Source organism: Anomaloglossus baeobatrachus, chromosome 10 (assembly GCF_048569485.1).
Source record: "Anomaloglossus baeobatrachus isolate aAnoBae1 chromosome 10, aAnoBae1.hap1, whole genome shotgun sequence".
NCBI classification, from domain to species: Eukaryota; Metazoa; Chordata; class Amphibia; order Anura; family Aromobatidae; genus Anomaloglossus; species Anomaloglossus baeobatrachus.
In genome coordinates this window covers 184,076,823-184,096,110 of record NC_134362.1, presented here as the reverse complement: position 1 = coordinate 184,096,110, position 19,288 = coordinate 184,076,823, and the positions used below count along the sequence as shown (strand labels likewise).

Sequence of the window (19,288 nt, the reverse complement as noted above, 5' to 3'; positions counted from 1 at the left end):
TCAGAAGTGATTCCTCGATCTCAAGGCTCAGACTGACCAATGGTCTCCTGACTCAAAATAACAGCTTCATAGACATACAGTATATGAGAATGTAGTTAGGGTCAGAAGACACACAACTGGACCATAAATGGTCTGTATTTTGAGGTTTAATAATCAGCTTAAGACACTTCTCAGAAATGATTCCTGGTTCTCAAGGTCCAGACTGACCAATGGTCTCCTGGCTCAAAATAACAGCCTCGTAGGCATATATGAGACTTGTCATAAGATCCACAACTGGTCCATAAATGGTCTGTATTCACATGTTTGAAATCAGTCTAAGGCAAGAGGACAACTGGTCACCACATGTACTAAAGTGGTCGTTACTCGATCACACGAATATCGGCACTTTGGACAGATTTCGAACAAGTGGCATAGAGAAGTCATTGTTCTTTCTATATATATCTATATATTGTAGAAATCTGTAGAAATCTTAAGGCAATGTATTGTGTGAAGTGCCGTCTATCTGTTTTTAAATCCATGGAAGCTCGGTTACATTAGGTTTCCTGTTCCCTATTCTTCCCAAACAAAAGCAGGATGTGTCCGGGCCTCGTCTAACCTTCTATACATAATTGTTGTACCAGGAGACTTCAGAATGTTCACAATCTCTGCAATGTCGGTAATTGTGAGACTCCACATGGAACTGAAATAGACACTCCAAAAGAACTTTCTCTAATCCGACTCTACAGAAAATGTTTGGTCAGTTTCCTTCAATTTTCCTTGTCGAAAAGTAGCCTTACATCATGTCATGTGAATCTCATGTAGAGTATCCGATGGTAGCAAATAAAACTCATCTCCAGCTTTGGCTCACCATGATTAGCTGGCTGATTTCCTTAACCCACTGGATGCCCCTATAACCAATATCTTCCTGCTTTCCGGACCGGAACTAAGGAAATGACCGGACCTAAATCAATAAAACCGAAACCACCCAATTTATATAGGTTGATCAAGCAAGAGTATCAAGCGGTGAACACCACCGAGCCCAGTTGTCTGTGTGAGGTCTATTCAGTTGACTGGCCTTGATTCATGGCTGTATCGCCCAACGACTCTATAAAATTCTGGCTGTAAATATCAACTATAAAGAAAATAATAATTTGCTGTGTTGTCTGATCAGCCTAAAGTTCAGTGATAGTTATTGTTTGGGGATCCTACATTGGGAAATGCAATGAATTTCCAGGCCTGGTCATTTCTGCAGTTGCAGTCCGGTAGTCAGGAGAGTCTTGGTAGACCACTGAGCATTAAATTGAAAATATGGGCATACCATTGGTGAAAAAAAATCAACAAGCTGGCCATAGTCATAGTGATCCAAACCTGGCTAAGACTTATAGTTGGTACCTTTGGATACTGGACATGAGGTTGCTATTTATCCAATGGGAGGTCAAGATTTACTACCATTCATACAAATATATGTGATATAAGTGATTGTACTCTTAATACAATGGGATCAGTACATTTGCTTCTGCTTGGTGACTCAATACAGTATCACGTAGTTGGACAATAACTCCAAAGTGCCTAAGAATGAGTTGCCATTTGCCTTGCAATTCTATGGACTGAGGGTGGTTTTGGCCCTCTGTGTGTTGTAGGGGGTTCTCCCATGACAGTCATGTGTCCCCTACCCCCAGCTAGTTGATAGCTATGGGAAAACTATGGCTACAACTATCGAGACCCCCCATGATCACTGAATTAGGGTTTCAAAGTCCTATTCTTTCCAACTATTTCTTGGATTGACTGGAGTTACATGATTGCCCATTTGTAGTGGTTCATGGAACTGACAGATATAGCGAAGTGTCTCTCCAATAGGCAATTAATGGAGCATAAGTGTACAAGACCCTGCCGGAGCGTTAGTGTTTGAGACCTTGCTGGAGTGTTAGTGTGTGAGACCTTGCCGGAGCTTTAGTTTGTTATGCCCTGCCGGAGCGTTAGTGTGTGAGACCTTGCTGAAGCATAAGTGTGTGAAACCTTGCTGGAGCATTAGTGTTTGAGACCTTGCCGGAGTGTTAGTGTGTGAGACCTTGCCGGAGTGTTAGTGTGTGAAACCTTGCCGGAGCATTAGTGTTTGAGACCTTGCCAGAGTGTTAGTGTGTGAAACCTTGCCAGAGCGTTAGAGTGTGAGACCTTGCCGGAGTGTTAGTGTGTGAAACCTTGCCGGAGCATTAGTGTTTGAGACCTTGCCAGAGTGTTAGTGTGTGAAACCTTGCCAGAGCGTTAGAGTGTGAGACCTTGATGGAGCATTAGAGTGTGAGACCTTGCCGGAGTGTTAGTGTGTGAGACCTTGCCGGAGTGTTAGTGTGTGAAACCTTGCCGGAGCATTAGTGTTTGAGACCTTGCCAGAGTGTTAGTGTGTGAAACCTTGCCAGAGCGTTAGAGTGTGAGACCTTGCCGGAGTGTTAGTGTGTGAAACCTTGCCGGAGCATTAGTGTTTGAGACCTTGCCAGAGTGTTAGTGTGTGAAACCTTGCCAGAGCGTTAGAGTGTGAGACCTTGATGGAGCATTAATGTGTGAGACCTTGCCGGAGTGTAAGTGTATGAGACCTTGCCGGAGAGTTAGTGTGTGAGACTTTGCTGGTGTGTTAGTGTGTGAGACCTTGTCAGAGCATTAATGTGTGAGACCTTGCCGGAGCGTTAGTGTGCGAGACCTTGCCGGAGCGTTAGTGTGCGAGACCTTGCCGGAGCATTAGTGTGTGAGACCTTGCCTCTCCATTTAACCCTGGGAGTGCTGAGAAAAAACAAGGTTTAGGACTACAAATCTTGTATCCCATGGGACCCCGGTGATCAGCCATTTATCTCTGATCCTGTGGATGTGGGATTAATGTATTTTGTGGGAAAGCTTCTTTGGGCGCTCATCAATCTTTAGAGTCATTATGCACTTTGGTCTGGTTAACAAATTACACTCTAGGAATAAATTATATTCAACATTTTTCTGCCAAATGCCGTTATACACATAGACCCCTGGCAGTGTCCTTATGCCCAGATGGTCAGAATGCCCGTGGATTAATAGCAAAAGGACCCCAATGACAATATATATCATCTCCGGTTCTTTGGATCTTTATAAACCAGCAATTTCTTTGGCTATCTCTCCAAAGAGAAACAGCCTAATCTAAAGCATGTTATCAAAGGTAGCTAAGATGTGCTGTGATTCATAGTTCCCCAACACTCAGAGAACCCCAAAAAAGCCTAGTAACAGTCCGGCCTATGTTAACCATGACTAAAGTGTTATCTATGTCGGACAAATCTTTTGTCTATATTCTGAGGGTATGTCGAGTTATTAGATGAGGTTCCTCTTGTTGGACCTCTGTCTTCTTCTACCTGAAGCTAAGATCAAGATCTATCATGGTCCATCCATGCTCTACAACCATCCAATTAAAACACCAAAATACCTTTTATTTGTCTGATGACCATTAGATTTTCCTTGGCAACTGCATTAAGATTATGGTTCCTCAAACCCATCAAAAAAAGGACTGATCAGGGGAATTCTCATTAATAAGACCTCAGTAATCAGCTACAAATAGTTAAACCAGAAACCAGAGAGACCCAGCTGTCAAAATGAGGGTAAACATATGTAAATTGACTTGGTCCATCACCAGTGTAGGGTTCACTACTAAAAAGTAAGAACCACCTAACTTTCAAACGTCATTTTAGACCGATGTTCAGGCAACCAAGGAGATGATGAAGACAATGTTCAGGCAACCAAGAGCGGAATAGATCAGTACAAGCCAAATCAAATCAGACCACGTACCTGTATGATAAGAAGAAACCCAAAACGATCCGAATCTGAAAATTATTAAAAATAGAAGAAATAATCCACCGGACACTGGAACACGAAGGAACAAGAGATACAGGTCAGTTCAGGAGTCTGCGAATTCCAAAATATCCAACGTAGTCCACTTTGGAATAAGCCTGATCCCACCCAGTAGACTTCCTTCCTTTGATTGTTCTTCACATCACTGAGGCTTGAAGCCACTGGGTTTCATGGAGGAAACTAGATAAAATGTATTTCAGATTCTTTTTTTTTCACTGGTGACACTTAGAACTGGGTTGTCAGTAACAATAAACTTATAAGGAAGAAGAAGTGTGAAGCTTTTTGGATTTTTGCAAGCCTAAGTAAAATATCTACAGTCACAGCACTTGTGAACTACTGGCTGATGTCCAAGAAATATGGTCAACTGAAAAAATATATGTACGGTAACTATCTGTAGTGATATGGTGGTAGATGGATGATCCCTGGAACTCACATGTACGTACATAAGCAAAACCCTAAAGGGACCACAGGTCACTAAAGCAGTGGTGGGAACCCCGGAGAATCAAACCCTCACTGATCACAAATGGTCTTCCTACCTTAAGCATAGACCATCACTTTCTATTCCTAAAAAAAAATCCCTTTGTTCAATTGAATTTTTTATTCTCTTCATTTCTTAGTTATTTCCGTACTTCCCAATTTTTTTTTTCCAAATGTGACACCAGGAAATAGAAAACAAGTCCTATGGGGGTCGTCGTCACCTATTACCATTCCCAGACTCCACAATGGAAAGTCTGCTTCACGAGTGTCCATATTTGTCCTGACAGTATGGAAAATAGGTGTCAACCTCTACAGAAGCTGTAATGACCATATTCTGAGGTCATTTTTGGAAACTTAAGGTTCTTTTTACGGTGGGCAGATGATCAGTTGAATGAACAAATCAGAAACGCCCAGTCCCGATCATTGCTCACTGTGAGCAAATCAGTTGTCCGACGAGGAACTTCTCACATCTTTTATGTGAGCCTAAAGATCAATGCTTGTCACATTACATATGTGTGTATGTGGTCGATATGTAGAATATGTAAATTGTATGGCGTCAAATGATCACTGTAAGGATGTAAATAAAGATGTGACGAGGGCTGATGGACATGGGAAGCGTCAAGACCCTTAGTGCCCAGCGTGGCCAAATCATTCTCTGCCATACACCATTGGTGCTCCTGCACTGCATGTGTCAGGGGTGCCAAATTTCTCATCTTTCCTTCTACTGCTCCTGTCCCGTATTCCTGCTCCTGATGCCCGCGTGTTGTGCCTTTGATGCCCCTGCATTCGTGTGTCAGGGGCGCCAACGCTCCCCTCCTGTTACTCTCTCGCCCTCCACAGCTCATGTCCCATCCTCTGGCTCCCAAGGCCCGTGCATGCGCAACAGGACTCTCGGGAGCACCCTTAGGGTGTGGCCACGCTGCTCTCCCTTTACTTAAAAGGGCCAGCGGGACCTAACCTGGATGTGTATTTAAGGCATCCTCCAACATTGGGAGGTGCCTGTACACTGAGTCCTAGTTAGTTTGCTTAAGTTCTAGCTAGTTGTCAGGTTCCCCTGCTGTTGCCTGCCAAACCTAATCTTCACTAGTGTCTGTCTCTCTGCTTCCACCTAGTACTGCCACTGAGCCTTTGTGTATCCCTCCAGTGCACGTGTACCTCCATAAGCATCTATTTACCAATTTAGGCAATGTACCTAGGATTTCACTGTCTTGAGGGCCCTCGCTGGCTGCCGGCAGTGTTTTCTCTGGCTGGTCTCCCCGAGATCAGTGATTGTTTTGTCTTGTTGGTCTACTAGGCATTGCTCCCACCTAGCCAGAATCCTACTCCACACTGATGAGGGGCAATACCCCGAAACAGCTGTCTGTGGATGGATCCCTGGCCTTGGTATTTCCCTTGTCATATCTTTAAACTTGTCAAAAAGTTGGATATTGACTAAAAGGGCCACTTAATATGGTGGTTATGGTGGTCTCCTAAAAAGAGCCACCCCTTGGCTGGGCCCTTCCCGGAGGGATATCTGGCTGGTTTCTGTGTTGAGACTTCTAACAGAGGCTCCACGGACTTTTTTGATTTGCATATTTCCCAGGGGGCAATGTACCTAGGATTTCACTGTCTTCAGCGCCCTCGCTGGCTGCCGGCAGTGTTTTCTCTGGCTGGTCTCCCCGAGATCAGTGATTGTTTTGTGTTGTTGCATCTATTTACCAGTCTGTGCCTACCAGTACCAGCCTGCACCTGTCTGCACTGTCCACAACCTCATCTGAAGCTGTACCTGATTTCAATCCTGTGGCACCAGCTACCAAGGTGCCGAGATACCCCGGTTCTGCCCCAGTCGGCTACCTACCAGCGCCTGTCTGTCTCCACTTCCTCTGGCTTTAGTGAAGTCTTGGTAGCCGTTCAGGTTTGCTCCTCCTGGTCAATGAACGGTATCTTGGACCAGTGGAGCCACTTCCTCCCAATCCGGCTTGCCCATAGATATTAGACAAACCTTGGCCAATCCCTCCAATTTTGGTGGGATTGCCTTGCGGTCTAATGTCAACCTTTTGTTTCTGTGATAGGTTAACCACTACCAGAAGGGTCTGACAATGGTTTATTCCATTTTCTCCATTGAAATCTGAGTTTACTTGTTTATAGTATGGAGTTCAAGATTAAGAATAAACTTAAGAAAGCAGTAAAATTAGTGCCTCTCCTGAGCTAGTGATGCGTTTGTAATTCCAAATTATATTCACCTCTAACCAGTTTTTGGATCTCATCCCATCTTGACTATTAGTGGAAGGTCCAAGGTTTCTGATGCTCTGTAATGATGTCCTTCGATGAAATGCAATAAACTGGTTAAAATAGGTCTCAGTAACGCTTAGGTACAAGAGGTTTCTCCAAATTCAGCACAAAATGCCCCTTTTACAGACTACTGCAGTCTCAGAATTATCCTCCCCTTCCTTTGGCTGGTGTGACCTGCTGCAGACGTGATGCCTAGCCAGACATCAGTCTCTGGCAGCGTTCCTGAGGAGTCCTAGCTCATTTTCCATGGGCAGTGGCCTCTATCAATAATGTTCTTGGGTCTATCTGCAGTAACCACCATTTTTCAAATGCCATCAATGATTTTCTATGGAGTGCAAGTCAAAAAACTTTGATGGCCAATCCAGAATCTTCCAGGACTTCCTCTAAATCCAATCCTTGATAGGCTGTGAGGCATGCTGGGGATCACTGTCCTCTTGGAAAGTTCAATTATGCCCAAGCTGCAGTTTCCTCACAGAAGCCATGATGTTTTCTCTTAGCATTTCTAATGCATATTGCCCCCCTATGCACAGCATGTTTGCAGTGACCGAGTAAGAAAAGCAGCTCCAGAGCATTTCCAAAACATCTCCATGCTTCACTATAGCCATCACTGAGAGATCTTCATGCTTCACTGTAGGCATTGCCCAGCCACCACCATGCTTCACTGTAGACAGTATTGAGTTACCGCCATACTTCACAGTAGGCATCACTCAGCTATTGCCATGCTTCACTGTAGACATCACCGAGCCACTGCCATGAATCATTAAAGGCATCACTGAGACACCTTCATGCTTCAGAGTAGGCATCATTGAGCCACCATCATGCTTTACTGTAGGCATCACTGAGCCACCTGCTTTCTTAATTGTAGGCATCATTGAGTCGTCATCACCAAGCTTTACTGTATGCATGACTGAACCACCTTCATGATTCAGAGTAGGCATCATTGAGCCACCAACATGCTTCACTGTAGGTATCACTGGGCCACCACCATGCTTCACTGTCATTATCAATGAGCCACCTTCATGCTTCAGAGTAGGCACCATTGAGCCACCATCATGCTTCACTGTAGGTAAAAATGACCCATCTGCTTGCTTATGTGTAGGCATCATTGAGCCACCATCATGCTTCACTGTAGGAATCACTGAGCCATCTGCTTGCTTAACTGTAGGCATCATTGAGCCAGCACCATTTTTTTACTGTAGGCATTACTGAACCACCTTCATGATTCAGAATAGGCATCATTGAGCCATCACCGTGCTTCACTGTAGGCATCACTGAGCCACCTGTATGCTTCACTGTAGATATCACTGAGCCACCTCCATGCTTCATTGTAGGCAGGATGTTCTTTTCAGGGCATATTTCATTCTTCCTCCTCTAGACATTCTGTTGATCCATAGACCCAAAATGTTCCATCTCTTCACAGAATACAATCCCAGTACTTCTGCTGCTTAATTCTATGGTTTTGAACAAACTGAAACCTCAATGTTTGCAGTTTTTTTCCATCACACAAGACATTTTGACCACTGGCCTCCTCAGGACTGGTGGTCGTCGGTGACATCTTCCACCTTACACCTTCTGCCAAGTCCTAGTGTTTCTATAATTTTGATCTTGTTAATGTTGGAACATTGCCTTTGTATCATTTTTCTAGTTTGTACACAGCCATGATCTATTATCTAAACTTTTTGCTTCACTTTGTGGACTACCCAAGAGTATTCTACACAAACTCGAGCCTTCAGCCTGAAGAAGAAGAGTCTGATTCTTCTACAGGAAGCCCTAATCTTCATGAAATGTGATGTATTGTCATTAATAGGTCTCAGTAACTCGTAATAACATGTCTTCTACTCAACCCCCGGTGGACAACTATTGAGAAGATAGGTCGGAGTCTCTCAGGTTCTTCTTAATTGGTTTTCAATGTTTGTCTATTCATTTTATTCATATGGGAATATTTTCGGCTGTGGACGTTCCTTTCTGGGTTCAGCACAATGTAAATATCAGCTGGAATAGGTTGTTATTCCGCCTTCTGTTCCATCGCTTTACCATACTCATGCTGTATTGACTTTGATAAAGAACCTGTCGGAATTGTTTGGGTTTTTTTTCCCCTCCCAATTTGATCTATTAGATGGATGTCCTTCTAGTAATTACATCTGGAAATAAATGCACAAACATACGACATGTCCATTATGTTCAGCTCCATTATGGAAATAGAAATTAGCTATTGATCGCCTCTGTTCGGGCCAGTGAATTTTAATCGGGGAATATAAAAAGTTAATCTTTTTTTAGGTGGTCTGTTATCCGTAGGGATCTGACATGACGCGTAACAAGCTTCTGGGCTATGGTAAACCCATATATAAAATTTAGTGGTTAGCTGAGTCATCTTCCATGAGGTTTTGCCTCTTTTACGCAATGCTATGATTGCCATTCTTACCCCATCATTGCCCATTCCGTTGCAAACCTGCCCAGGGCTAAAACGGACAATGAAAAAATGCAAAATCAGCATTTTTCCAGCATCAGAACCATAAAAACAGGGATGTGTTGCCAAAAATAATAAAAGATGGGAATGATCAGTTGTATGAACCCCCTCATTATCCTTCTTACATGAAAATAAAAGGAAACCATCACTGATAGACTGATGTCCACTGATGTCGTCAATCAGAAGAAGCTTATCGACCTGTGTGAAAGGATCACCATGTCTCTCGTTCCGACAAAGTCATACAGATCATAGTTCCAATGAAGACACAGTTATAAAACCTTAGTCCATATATGTCTTAAAGGTAATGAGTCATCAGAAAATGACCTATTATTTTATTATTTAATGGCTTTCAGCTCAATCTCGAGCCATGACGATTTGATGGAAGAATGCTCTGTAGAAAGATCGATCTTCTGCAGCCTAGATAGGTCCATCAGGGTCTTTTCCACCTAGATAGGTCCATCAGGGTCTTCTCCGCCTAGATCGGTCCATCAGGGTCTTCTCCATCTAGATAGGTCCACCAGGATCTTCTCCACTGCTATCTTGATAGTATCAAGCCATCGGATTGCTGGTCTTCCTCTTCGCCTTGTTTCTTCGATTCTTCTCACCATGATGTCCTTATCCAGGGATTACTCTCTTTGTATGCTGTGTCCAAAGTAGGCAAATCATAGCTTGGTGATCTTTGCTGCTTCGAGTGACGTCTGGTATTATTTCTTCTAAAAATCATGTTTGCTCTTCTTGTCCTCCATGGTATTGATAACATCCTTCTCCAGCACCAGTTTCAAAGGCATTGATTCGTTCTGCTGTCTTGTTCCTTTATTGTCCAGGCTTTGCATCCATATGTGACTACAGAAGAGACTAGACTATGTATGAGCGGAGACCAGACTATGTAGAAGGGTATGTTTGTCACCAGTGAAATATTCCTCGATTAGGGTATATTGTCCAGTGACTTCATTGTTGATTTGGCCATAGCTATTCTCCTATTGACCTCTGGTGTCGTCGCTGCATCTTGAGTGCTGATTGATCAACAAACATTTTGTTAAATGAGTATTGTTGGTTGTTCTTAAAGCATTTTTGTGTACTCATTCCTAAATTTTCCTATCGGGCACCAATTTTCCATAATTTTGTTTTGTTCTAATAAATTTAGCTTGCAATACCGCTTCATAAATTAGTTTTGCTTTTTAGCTGCTGGGATTGTTATAACTTTGCATTGTTTTTATGAAGTCGGTTTGTTTTCACACTTTGGTAAGAAACAGAACTCTGGGTTTTTTCTTAGGAATTTGCGCTCTTTGGCGTTTCACTGGTTATATAACAAAAAGCTTCATTATCTCTGTCTTTTGTGAATATCAGTTGTATTTTTAACTTTTCTTTTAATTTGAACTGTTATTGTAATGAATTTAATTTTAATTCTGTTGTTGTTCTTGTGCCGTAGGACATTTTGTTAAACTTGTCCTACAGTTGTGTAAACCCACCCCAACAACTTTTGCTATATTTGTGGTGAAGGGACTTAAAGGGAACCAATCACCAGGATTTTCGTATATAACCTAAAGCCAGTGCTATACTGGCACTATCAGGCTGATTCTATACATACCTGTAGTGGTCAGCTCGGATGTTTAGGTTTTGAAACCCAAGAAAGTAAAGTTTATAAAATTGGCAGCTTCTTGAGTGACAGCAGCTGAGGAGCAGATAATATCTGGAGGGGATTCAGAGTTATCCCCTTCCCCTGTTAGAATTAGCATAAGTATTATACAATTGATGTAACTTTTCACTTCTAGGACCTGTGGTGAAGTCAACCCCATATAACCCTGTATCTAGCTAATACAATAAAGACTTGGATTTAATTATTCCGGCTTGAATTGGTGATAAACGCGGTGTGATACCCGTTTTTTTTTTTTCCAAGACTTCATCTTATCCCAGAGGTAGGCTTAATGGTTGCGAGTATAACAGCGAAGGAAAGTGGTACGAACCCAAAATTCAATAAAAAATATTCTTTATTTAATTTCATTAATATTGTTATAAAAATTCAACAAGGAGTCCAATTCGGAGGACTATACCGCATACAATAGTATAATAAAGAACTGCATACATAATAATAGGCCAATGTGACCGGATGTAAATAGTTCTATACAAAATAACAGTTACGGGCAATAATAATAATATAAATAATAATAATAATAATAATATAAACAATATTATCCCTAATTTGGCTATAGAAAAAAATGCACCATAATTGCTGTATATTCCAGTCACTATAATGCCTCTCTATTGAATAATTATGTATTTGAACTGATTCACAATTATAATTAAATACTGTTGAGGGGGATATAAACTGTAACCCTTACATAGATCAACTATTTACCTAGTAATAACAACCTTCAGTGGCTATATAAGAATGATATGTATATCCGAGGTAAACCCCCACCAAGGGTCATGAGATATAGTAACCATGCAAGGTAGCAACTAATGCCCCTCAATTGTGTATAATAAGAACCAGTACTGACCCGTAATTGCAGCGGTAACAGCCTCCCAGCAGTCCCAACGCGCGTTTCATCTCTTCATCAGGGGACATATATCAGACTGGGTGAATGTGGGACTCTATATATCCCAAAATGAAGGGCATGGAATGAGGTGGGCGTGTGACTTTAATTAGTCAGATGTCAGAAGTTTATTTGACTTCCTGTTAATGGAATCCCTTCACATCACGGCAACCAATAGTCAGAACTTACACGTCAATACGAATCCTGTTAGAATTAGCACAAATATTATACAATCGATGTAAGTCTTCACATCCAGGACCTGTGGTGAGGTCTTACCCATGTGACCCTGCACCTAGCTAATACAATAAAGACTTGGATTTAATTATTCCGGCTTGAATTGGTGATAAGCGCGGCGTGCTAACTGTTTTTTTTTTCCAAGACTTCATCTTATCCCAGAGGTAGGCTTAATGGTTGCGAGGTCTGGACTGCCAACGTGACCCTAACTTCTGTCCATACCCTGCTCTAACACCCCCTCCCCAGCCCAGGAGAGGGCCGGGACTGGAATAGCGAACCCCACAAATATCACAGACAGGGGAAAAACCCAAACACATACACACTGCAATCAGACATGGGGGAGAAACAATACGAACCAAGGAGGAAATAAAACACAGGGAGGAAATAAACTAACAAAAAGAAGTTTGACCCTATTCCTTCTTTGTGCCCTAGTTCCTGCAAAGTCATATACTAATTTTTCCCCTATAAAGCTGCACAATCCTCAATATACAAATCTAGGCAACCATAAAAATATAATCTTCTAGCCGGGAATAAATATCCATTTTCCGGGAAATAATACAGCAGAATTATACGAGCCATATGCCGACGGCTTGTGTTGTTTGAAAGTTTGCTCTGTTTTTGCTTGTTTAGTACACATTGTCCTAGATACATCTTAATTACTTATTTCTCTCCGTCCCACAGGCTACCTTCTCCATACGAGGTGACCCAGATCAGGTAGGTCACAGTGTGAAGCAGACGGGCAGCGTCGTTCCTCGCCAGCTTTGTACATTGAACTTCAGCGGGAGGGACTTGACACTTTGAATCTGAAAATAATGGGTTAGAGCCTCGGAAATCTTCCAGAATGTAGCCCCATGGGGCTCTCCGTCCACATTCTTCATTCATTATTCCAGCCGCACACGTTTCTGAAGGCCACGCAAAAGGAAAATAATAATTCTTTCTTGCAAATGATGAAAACACATACACACCGAGGAAAGACATCCGGGCAATGTACTGTGTATGCAATATTTAATTTATACGGTATCTTAAGACATTTGGAATGGAGATCAGATTTATAAAAGATGGGATCAAGGATATAAAGGTCATCGAAGACTCCATGGTTAAATCATCCAGCAGGTCTCATAATGGTAAATTCAACTTCTCCTGTTCAGTGTATGCCCTCAAGAGTCAAGGGCATGGGCCTGAAATTAGTAGAAGATGACCCAAGTCAAAACATCACTAAGCAAATGAACCTTTCTGCAAGTGGGGGGTTCACATGATGGGTTGAGATGTATCAAGGGTCTCCATGTTTTGTGCAAATGTCATGGCAGATTGGAGTGGTGGGCTCCAGGACGATTGTGTTATGGCTGCCGAGGAGCAGCAAGCGTCCAGGAGTCGACCCACTGGGCCGTATACTAGACTTCCCTGGTTGAGCAAACCCCTATACAGGGGCTCTCAGGCGCAGCCCCAGGAAACCTAAATACACGACTACCAGAACCAGTGGTGTCAGCTCTACAGACAGTGGAGTCTCAGAAGTCCAATGCAGATGTGTTCATATGTAATGGCACAGAGGTGGTAACTCAGACGTGGCAACGGGACATGGTATCCCGGACATGGCAGCACAGAGTTGGTAACTCAGACGTGGCAGCATGGAGGTAGTAACTCAGACGTGGCAGCATGGAGGTGGTAACTCAGACGTGGCAGCATGGAGGTGGTAGTAGCATCAGGCACTAGGAAGAGACGCAGATTAGCCGGTACAGGTAACTGGTGCTAGGACAGATGACGCAGGACTAGACACAGTAATAGCTACGGGACCTGAGACCTAGCAATGCAATACAGTTGCTCAGGCACCTCCCTTAAAAGGAGGAGTGCCTTAAATACATTTAGGGTAATTGCTAACCTCAATAGTCACTTCTGGGTAATAGGACGCCATCTCTTTAAGAAAGGGGTCATGGCCGTACACCCTCCGGACACTCCCAGAAGGCCTGCGTGTGGCCTGGAAGCAGGAAGAGGCTGTGGCAGGCCCTGGGGCAGGAACAGGGCACATGGTATCGCAGGGCAGATGAGGAGAACGACGTCCCTGCTGAGGCATGAGACCCTGCCTGGGCGCTACAGATTGTCTTCTTGGTTTTGGGAGGTAGGTATTGTTAGAGAGTAGACCAAAGAAGAACCTGTGTCCCTAAAAAAAGATGTGGTTGAGTTGAACCACCAAGTTATCACAAGGGAAGAGCTGGGAGAATTTTGGAAGTTTGGCTATATTCCAATTGAGAGTTTTGTTGTATAGGTGAAGCCTAAAAAGGCCTAAACATCTGTGGGGGATGGGATGAACCCTTGCAGGAGAACGATCATACTGAACGAGACCAAAACTACAGATTAGCTACCAGACTGTGATGGAAGAGTCTACTATGGCTCTCGGAGATTATTTCAGCCTTGAAGAAACCAATAAGAAGTGACCTCGGGGCTTAGCTCAAACCATTGGGAAGTATTATTGTGCTTGAGGCATGAAAATCAGCCGAAACACAGTGCAGTGCACTACAAATGTGCAATTACCTAATTCAGTTCCATGATGTACCCATACTTGGCAAACTTGGGTTTCAAGGAGAAAAGAAGGGAAGGAGTCCTTGGGAGTCTGGGCCTTGGGATGAAAATTGGTCAAAGCCGCCAATTTTGGCTAGTCATCTGAAATTTATGGGAGAGGTCACCATAACAGTGGGACTTCCCCAGCACCAGTGAGACATCAGGAAGGTAGCATGAGGAGAGGGAGAGAACACACAGTTTTCACCTTAGAATAATCTGGGACACAGAAGAACACGGTTGCAAGGGAAAGTGCTTTAGAGCTTCATCTGTTAGGACCAGCCTGACTGGAAGAAGCAGGAGTTTACCGGGTGAGCTGGAGAGAGACAGAGGAGTAATATGGTTGCTGGGGGGAGAGCTTCATTGCTCCTTCGGAACCGGTGCAGTGCAGGGTGCAGAGCCCTAAGGTGGAATATACTCTACTTGGACCACCAGAATCTGCAGGACAGGGAGATTGTACGTCCCTCTGGCCATCACAAGTTCCCGAAGCACAGTGGCACATAGGACCTGGGGCCGGGATTATGGTCAAGCCCCACAGTGGATCCGCGTCACCTGTACACGGGACGGGAAATTAACTTACAAGAACCGGGGTCTCCAAGTAGCTATAGGCCACAGGGATCCACACTAAAAAGCACAAGAAAGGAGGGTCTCTCAGTTCGCAACACCGGTGGCTACCTCGGACTTTCCCGGGATCGGCTGGGGCCCATAACGTCAGTGACCGATACCCTGAAGGCAGCACTTGAACTGTGAGTAAAAAGACCTTGAACCACAACCGCTGCCTCAGGCTATCATTACCGGCACCATTGCCCCGCGCTCCAGCGCCAACAGCCATCATGCCCCCTCTTCATCCTCCCCGCTCCACCTGTGGGAAGCAGAACCATCCTTGCTGCGACACCACCAGCCCTGGAGGACATCACCCGCAGCAGTGGTTAATCCCTGGCCGCATACCACAGGTGGCATCATGAGACAAACTATTATTCCATCATCCTCTTCCCTTTTATTGTACACCTTGGAGCCACGAAGCCGGGCAGGGCCACCCATGTCATCCTAGACCCTCCAACACCGGCCCGGCGAAAAGTACATTTAACCCCTGCCCCGTAGGTGCTACAAATGCAACTGTGGTCGATTATACACACTGCTGCTTCATTCATTTTTATAGGAGTGTCGAAGACCAGCTCAACTATCTCTGGTGGTCCATTAGGAAAGAATGGAGCAGAGGTGCACATGATTCTCAGATCTCATGATTGGTGGTGGTCCCTGTAATCGGACCCCCAGTTATCAGTAAGCTATCCACTTTCTCAGTACCAGACAAACTTAGAAAAGGCTCCTGTGCAAGAACAATATATGGGCCCTTTGCAGTCCAGTAGCTCCTAATAATGCTCAATTACACCTGCTTTGGAGATGGTAGTGGCCCTTTTACCTTTTGGGCTCCTGTGTGGTTACATCAATGTCCGCCCCTGCCCTATTCCATTAATACTGAATAACTTCCAAACTTGAGAACTCTCCTTTAATCAGTCAGTAGAGGACACAATTGGTGGGTGGAAGGGCTGATGGGTGAGATAAAAGGGGAGAGGTCTCTAACTGAGCAGGGGTGACATCAATGTTCGCCTCTGCCCTATTCCATTTATAGTGCATAACTTCCAAACTAGAAAACTCCCCTTTAATCAGTTGGTGGAAGACACAATAGGTGGGTGGGAGGGGTGTTGGGTGAGGTAGAAGGAGAGAGGTCTCTAACTGAGCGGGGGTGACATCATTGTCTACCCCTGCCCTTTCCCTTTACTATTGGATAACTTCCAAACTTGAAAACTCCCCTTTAATCCGTCAAAGGAGGACACAATTGGTGGTGGGAGGGGTGATGCGTGAGAATGAAGGGAGAGATGTTTCTAACTGAGCAGGGGTGACATCAATGTACGCCCCTGGTCTATCTCATTAATATTGGATAACTTCCAAACTTAAAAACTCCCCTTTAATCAGTCAGTGAAAGACACAATTGGTGGGTAGGAGGGGTGATGAGTAAGATAGAAGGGGGAGAGGTCTTTAACTGAGCAGGGGGACATCAATATCCACCCCTGCCCCTTAATGGTGGATAACTTCCAAATTGGAAAACTCCCCTTTAAACAGTTGGTGGAGGACACAATTGGTGGGTGGGAGGGGTGATGAGTGAGATAGAAAGGGAGAGGTCTCTAACTGAGCAAGGGTGACATCAATGTCCACCCTTGCCCTATCCCATTAATGGTGGATAACTTCCAAACTTGAGAACTTCCCTTTAATCAGTCAGTGGAGGACACAATTGGTAGGTGGGAGGGGTGTTAGGTGAGATATAAAGGGGAGAGGTCTCTAATTTAGCAGAGGTGAGGGGGACTCTCAAGGTGACCCTGTGACCGATAGCAGCCCGATTACAGTTAATATGGATACCAGTGATAATTGGCAGAAAGCCACTTCTTTTCCCAAGTTTGAAGCAGAAGAATCAGAGGCACAAACAGCTAATCCTACAGGAGATAAGGGCTCCGCTGCGGTGATGTACAGCAAGTAATGTCAAATCCGATTTTATTTCTTAGGCCAAAGCAGTTTAGAAAAAAAACGCCATGTTTTATTAATTATTCAGTGCGGTTGAGCTATAACGAATGAGCATTTTTTCAAAGACGTCTCCGGGGAGGATGATTGCTGTCACATTAAACATGGCTGGATGCCTTCAGGGGCACGGGGACGCGCGTGCACTAACCACTTTTAAAGTCATTACAGTTAAAAAATACCCTCCGGCGTTTATGAATTTAATAAAGCTTTATTTACTTCGAAAAAATATATATATATATATATATATATATATATATATACCATATATATATAAATATATATATATATATTTTTTTGTATCTATCTATCTATATCCATACATTATATATATATATATATATATATATATATATGTATAGATAGATAGATAGATAGACATACACACACACAGTATATATATATATATATATATATATATATATATATATATATATACCATACCAGCTGCAAAGTAGTGACACAAGAATCAGGATGGATGGTTGCTGATGGAAAGCAGAAGTGGAAAGTGATGGAAGGTTCAATGGGTGCGTTTTGTCCCCCAGGACTGGAGGTGTTTGCTTCCCCCATTAATACACTTTTTATGACCCAATTTCCGAACCCTTACTTGGATAACAATGCCCCTCCATGATTTGTACTGCATCTCTTAGTGCACAAATTTTCACCAGGGAGTCAGAACATGAAGCGTTGATTTCCATTTTCATTTCCATTCATAGCTATTCAAGTGAGACAATCAGCCAGCCCCCTTCACTATTACAGGCAATGCTTTAAAGGGGTCTGGCTTGGCTATTAAAGTAAGGCGATCAGCCAGCCCTATTCATTGTTATAGTTGATGCATTGAAGGGGTCTGGCTTAGGTGTTTAAAACAATCAGCCAGCCCCCTTCACTATTCTGGTCAATGCATTGAAGGGATCTGGCACGGCTATTAGAGTAAGACAGCCAGTTAGCCCCCTTTACTTTAATGGTTGATATATTCAAGGGGCCTGGCTTAGCTATTCTAGACAATCAGTCAGCCCCATTCACTATTATGGTCTATGCATTTAAAGGGTCTGGCTTAGCTATTAAAGACAGTCAGCCAGCCACCCCCCTCACTATTATGGTTGATGCATTGAAGGGGTCCAGCTTAGCTATTAAATTAAGACAGTCAGCCAGCCCCCTTCACTATTATGGTCTATGCATTGAAAGGGTTTGGCTTAGCTATTAAAGCTAGTCAGCCAGCCCTCTTCACTATTATGGTTGATGCATTGAAGGGGTCTGGCTTAGCTATTAAAGACAGTCAGTCAGCCCCCTTCACTATTATGGTCAATGCATTGTAGGGGCCTGGCTTAGCTATTAGATTAAGACAGTCAGCCAGCCCCCTTTGCTAGTATGGTCAATGCTTTAAAGGGGTCCAGCTTAGCTATCAGATTAAGACAGTCCACCAGCCCCCTTCACTGTTATAGTTGATGCATTGAAGGGGTCTGGCTTGGGTATTAGAGTAAGACAGTCAGCCAGCTCCCTTCACTAGTATGGTCAATGCATTGAAGGGGTCTGGTTTGGTTATTACAGTAAGACAGCCAGCCCCTTTCACTATTATGATCAATGCTGTAAAGGGGTCTGGCTTGGTTATTAAAGTAAGACAGTCAGCCAGCCCCCTTCACTATTATGGTCTATGCATTGAAAGGGTTTGGCTTAGCTATTAAAGCTAGTCAGCCAGCTCCCTTCACTATTATAGTTGATGCATTGAAGGGGTCTGGCTTGGGTATTACAGTAAGATGGCCAGCCCCTTTCACTATTATGATCAATGCTGTAAAGGGGTCTGGCTTGGGTATTAGAGTAAGACAGTCAGCCAGCTCCCTTCACTATTATAGTTGATGCATTGAAGGGGTCTGGCTTGGGTATTACAGTAAGATGGCCAGCCCCTTTCACTATTATGATCAATGCTGTAAAGGGGTCTGGCTTGGCTATTAGAGTAAGACAGTCAGCCAGCCCCCTTCACACAAAGATGTGTCATGCACCAACACAGAAAACTTTCTCCTCTATTAAACCTAATCTATTTTTATTTAGACACCCCCTTTAAAATGTATTACACAAAAGTTCCATTCATTCATTCATTCATTCATTCATTCATTCCACATTTTATCAATTATTTATACATACAATTTTCTGGATATAATACTGACAAATATGTGTCTGTCCCCGGCTGAAAAGTGATGGGGATCATGTAACGGTGGACGGTCTACGGGCAGGACGCAAAATGCGTGGCCGGCAAAACACAGCCGGGTATACAGTATCTAATAATATGATATGACGTCGGTGACCGCGTGTAATGAGGAGTCCCTGACTGCGATGTATGGACGTGGCATCTATA

General features: G+C 43.6%; 1 protein-coding gene and 1 long non-coding RNA gene across 4 annotated transcripts in view; one reads left to right on the top strand and one right to left on the bottom strand.

Moving 5' to 3' along the window:
* The window catches only part of LOC142254683 (uncharacterized), a 183,926-nt gene that overhangs the window by 59,088 nt on the left and 105,550 nt on the right, over positions 1-19,288 (top strand). For both annotated transcript variants that reach the window (XR_012727300.1, XR_012727299.1), the window contains exon 2: positions 12,499-12,531. This is a non-coding gene — a long non-coding RNA (uncharacterized LOC142254683). The remainder of the gene's footprint in view (positions 1-12,498; positions 12,532-19,288) is intronic.
* The window catches only part of CDH5 (cadherin 5), a 149,682-nt gene that overhangs the window by 49,851 nt on the left and 80,543 nt on the right, over positions 1-19,288 (bottom strand). The window contains exon 1 of one of the 2 annotated variants that reach the window (XM_075325873.1): positions 3,772-3,880. The exons of the other annotated variant lie outside the window; for it this stretch is intronic. The gene's annotated coding sequence lies outside the window, so the exon portion shown is untranslated. Of the gene's footprint in view, positions 1-3,771; positions 3,881-19,288 lie in introns of those variants that run through there. 2 annotated transcript variants of the gene reach the window in all.